At 44.7% G+C, this 5,000-nt stretch overlaps 1 protein-coding gene across 2 annotated transcripts in view; it reads right to left on the bottom strand.

The window, feature by feature from the left end:
- l3mbtl4 (L3MBTL histone methyl-lysine binding protein 4) overlaps positions 1–4,302 on the bottom strand; it is a 52,055-nt gene extending 47,753 nt beyond the window's left edge. The window contains exon 1 of one of the 2 annotated variants that reach the window (XM_083652077.1): positions 4,250–4,302. The gene's annotated coding sequence lies outside the window, so the exon portion shown is untranslated. The remainder of the gene's footprint in view (positions 1–4,249) is intronic. The other variant, XM_083652078.1, reaches the window with a different exon arrangement.
- Positions 4,303–5,000: the final 698 nt, after the last annotated feature.

The following is a 5,000-nucleotide window of genomic DNA, read 5'->3' as shown; positions in this document are numbered from 1 at the left end:
TATGAGAAATATCTGCCCAACCGATCATCGACCGATCACCGATTACCGATTACCGATCACCGATATATATATATATACGCCCTGGGGTGTCCGTAAAAACACGAGGCAGGAGACAGATGGGAGTTCAACCGTTTAGTTGTCAGTTCTCTTCAGTACAGTACAGCAGTATAGGCTCTTTACAGCATTATGACAGGAATAGTAGGATTGTGTGTGGTCTGGAAAAAGGAGGCAATAAAATATACAAACGGGTCAGTAACCAAGCTTGCTGTTATATAGGCCAATTATAGTGATAATTAACAACTAATAATATATAAATGATAATTAGGTAAACTGTAAGTCAGTTACTCTTAAACACCAGTCTTGAATCATGACTAAAGCCAAAGAGCTCCCACTCATAGAACCGGGGTTATGCACAATAACCGTCATACATTGGGATCCGCATCGAACGAACATCAAAACGACCCGCCCATCGAGGCCGAGTTACAGTGTTATAATTAGCAGCACTATGAGTGCGATCTACATAATGGTGACAGGGTTACATGACGGGAGAAACAACAGAATCACAAGCTACACACGAGCTAAACTCCATCTGAGTAGTGGCATTAATTAGCGCAACAGACAATCAAACCGCAAGTGCACGCCTAAACAAACGTTATTGCAATGATTGCAGGTAGATCGATCTAAAACCAAAAGGGAATGCAATACAGGAATATTAACATAATAATGACTTACTGGTTGGTCATATACGCACACATGGAAGAAGGGGATTAGAACATGTTCAACTGATGTCTAAAGAAAGGAAGAAAGTCCGTCTGAACGGAGCGCACATCCACATACTCAGCCGCACACTTTCGCTTCCTTCAAAGTGCCCGCGGGAACATCAATGCTTGCGTGGAAATTGTCTGTGTGTGCGCGTGCACTACCCCGACTACCACAGTACCACCGTGTCAATCTGGGACTTTAATACACACGGACTTAACAGCATGCAAATGCCTCGGTAGGCGGGAGGACTGGAGGTAACTTCTCTCTGCTGAGGCTGCTCTAATCACCAGCTGATTTGTGTGATTCAAAGACGCAAGGGGTGTGTTGACAGTCTGGTGCGGTGTGTGCATGGAGGTGAGTACACTGACGAAAGCAAAGCGTGTGCTTTGCAACACAATGATATAAACGTTAGAGCACAATATGAAAGTTAAACGATAGACATTGAAGACATGAAAATGGGCTGCCTCATGTTTCTCACGTGCAGCATGATCGGCTATGCGATCGGCAACATTAAAGGAATATCGGAAACAGCAGATCACATATTTGAGGTCCAAATCGGCCGATACAGATTGCGTGTCGATCGATCGGTGCACCCCTAATAATTAAGACATGTGCCAACTTCGACGACGCTTGGTTCAGTATTTTAACACATTGAGTGCCACAGCGCTTCAGTAAAATTGTCTGCAGCCTGTGTCAGATTCACTTCCATTCAGTTGAAAACAGCTATAGAATTTTTTCTATTAGGGCTATATTGACGGGGCTGGACTTTAATGAAACATTGAACACTCCTGCTTCTTCCAAAGAAGAAATTTTGTTTCTAGACAGTTCCATTATGAAATGACAGCCTCTGAAAAAAGTGCACTTTCAAGGGTTTTCTGTCGTTTTTTTTTACTTTCCAAGATATAGTCACTTTTATGAATACCTTTTGCACTCTAATTTCGAGCACATTCACTGACTCTGGCTGGTGTTTTCTGATGTGGTGGCGTGGTGTGGTTTCTGTGCAGCCTGCGTGCCCCCCCCCCCCCCCCCCCTCCTCCCCCCCCCCCCCCCCCCCCCCCCCCCCCCCCCCCCCCCCTCTCCACCTCTGAGCTGCGGGCTCCTCCCCACACGCACAGAGTTTGTTTTCTCACAGACTCCGTTTTTGCCCCGGACGAATCCCAGCGCGCAACAAGGAAATGCCAAACGCGACTGAACGAAAAGGCTTGGCCGTTCGGCTTCGGATGCTGGCTTTCTGGCAGGGAATCGTGTGGAGATAGATAGAAGCATAAGAGCTCAGTTGTGAGCGCGGATGCAGCCGAGCCCACTGTCCGCTGCAGACAGAGCAATCTATACGGCTCTGGCTGAAGCATGCATCGGTTTCCTCTTTGATCACGTCTTTCCCTGCTGTCTCCTGCACAAAGTAAAGGATCTGAGGTGGGTGGCGCAGCTCCCGTGTCGATGTTTAAGGTGGCGCCGTGTGATCCCTTGAAGGGATTCATGCTCACTGGCTGGGTACGACCTTAAACAGCAGAATTATGGAATAATATGAATTATGATTTTAGGACGTCCACAGACGTCCTTGGCACTCCTCGTTACATTTTTTTAGGACGTCCAGAGACGTCCTTGGCACTCAATGTGTTAAGAGCAAACTTCCTGAAAAGTTGCTGTTTTGGAGATTTATAAAAGGTTGGGAATGATTTTACAGCAACACAATGCAATGTCCTTCGTTTTATGATTATAGTGGCGTTTATTGATAGTATTGTGTTACATAGGAGTTGGTAGGAAAATAACAGGCGATTGTAATAAATTAACAGGTCAAGTGACATCATGGGAATAGGCTTGGAGTTGTGAGGAGCCGAAAGGGTACAGGGGGGGTAGGGGAGTAACTATCTTGAAATCCCATAGTCTTTGGTTCATGGTGACGTCATGACGTGTCAAATATCCCATTCATTTGAGGGAAAAAAAAAGCAGTGTTCCAGGTATGCTGCTGAAAAATGATACAAATGGTAAAATGGCAACAGTTTGGTGTCAAATGTGGAAATTTTGACCAGAATTCTTCACACATCACCCCCAAAGTCATATATATTGGTTAAAAGCTGAAAAAAAGTGTTTTGGGGGTTAGTTACACTTTAAGCATGCCAACCGCCATAAACCACCGAAGAAGAAGAAGCTGAGAAATCGGCTATGCTGGTTATTTTAATGTTTATGCAAACAAAAAGCTGATCATTTGTATTTGTGGTTTTCAATATAAAACTTAGTGACATGATTTCAGTGAGTATCAGTAGTTTTTGTCTAAAAGCCATGGGAGTGAGAGATTGTTCATATTACTGAAAAAGTTTCAATGAGTGCTGTTTTTTTCTTCTTCATCATTTTGCATAGCCCCCACACCCTAAAAATATTAAAATGGAAAGTAACTTGTACTCACATGGTACTTTTTACTTGTACCTGAATATTTGTTTTATTATGGGAGTACTTGTACTTGATTATAGATTCTCAGTAGGCTACTCTCTACTCACCACTGGGGCTATGTGAGACTACAGCATTACCAGAACGTGATTAGTTTTCTGTCCTAGGTAGGTGGGCAAATCAATTAAAAAGTATTCAGTTTGGCTGATTGTTGACTCCTCGATTCATTGTCGCAATAAAGTGGATTCAGTTCTGAAAGGAGCTGGCTAAACAGGTTGTACGTCACTTTACGGAAGGGGTGGTAGCAAAAGTAATATATTAATAATATAACGAGTAGCTAATTCCTTTTCATACCAATTAATAAGTAAAGTAATTGTATTACTTTTTAAAGGCGTAATCAGTAACGACATTTCCTGAGTAACGTACCCAACACTGCCCAAACACCAGTCCCTGTCAGGCTGTCACATACATATTGCAGTATTGGTAAGGTCAGCCTGATGTCACGTGAGCAAGCGAGCAAGGGGGGCAGCACGTGACCCGGAACTAGGGGTCACTCACTCGCCATTCAAAGCAATGGCCGCATATATGAATTTTGTAAATAAACAAGACACATACGTGGTCTGAGCTTCGGTTTTTAGCCCGAATATTACAAAAGATCCCACTGATTCATAACAGCTCTAAAGTCATATTATAGCAGTCGGGCGCGTGACAAGCAAGACAACAGTACAACGAACAGGTTTTTGTATTGAGTTTGGGGTCAGTGGGCGTAACCTATAAGCGAGTGCGATCCGCGTACCCCCGCGTTGTCTAGCAACAACACCGGAAGTAACTCCAGACTGACGTTACGAATTCTGCTGCTGCAGAGACCCATCTACTGGTCTACAAGTCTTTTATTTTGAAGAATAGACCGGACGTGGTATTTGTTATTCTCGCTAGTTTGACTAACTGGCTTGACTGTCAGAAACCCACCGTGCCCAACGGCCGCGTCCCGCGCGCCCCCGGGCCGGTCACATCAAAGCAACACGCCGTGACGTCACTGACTGGATCATTAATCAGATGTGATCAGTTTGAAGTCAAGGGATTGATCTATTTGATCTCTTACCGCCTCCCGCCGCTTCCTCACGAGCTGCCTGACAGCTACAACACGGAAGTACTGACACCACGAGACTGACTGCGCATGCCCGGGGAGAGGGGAGGGAGGGAGAGAGGGATGGGAGGAGGGAGGGATGGGAGGAGGGAGGGAGGGGAGAGAGTTGAGAGAGAGAGAGAGAGAGAGAGAGAGAGAGAGAGAGAGAGAGAGAGAGAGAGAGAGAGAGAGAGAGAAAGAGAGAGGAGATAGACAGAGAGAGGGAGAGAGAGAGACTATCAGTAAAAATCAAGCCAATTAGGCTCAATCAAACTTTCTTTTACCTTTATTTATACAGGGGCGGCCCTTGAGAGCAAGCTCTCATTAATGATCTCATGATCTCATTTATTCATTCTCATTATGTTTTCTATAATTCAATCTAGTGATAAAATGAGAGGTTACTGCATGGCAATCTATTTTTGGGCCAGCAGCAACAAACTGGGTTTCTCATGTGGCCCCCCAGGAAAAATATTTGCCCACCCCTGCTCAAGACTAAACACATCTCAGACAAGCTGATCCTGACCACATCATTAAATAGTGCTGACACGTGCTAGAGGCATGTACATTTGGCATGTAGAGGAATAAATAAACATCCACATTTGCCAGATTGCATTGGGGGTAAAGCATGGTACTAACACCCCTCCTGTATTCCCCTTCCTGCCCACTAGATGGAGCCAATTTTCATTCCAGTTCTTTTCTTTGTGTGGGATTGGCCTTTGTATTTGAA

Source organism: Poromitra crassiceps, assembly GCF_964638095.1.
Source record: "Poromitra crassiceps genome assembly, chromosome: 2".
Classification (NCBI taxonomy): Eukaryota; Metazoa; Chordata; class Actinopteri; order Beryciformes; family Melamphaidae; genus Poromitra; species Poromitra crassiceps.
Note: the sequence above shows the minus strand (reverse complement) of the source record. Positions and strands in the feature narration are given on the sequence as shown.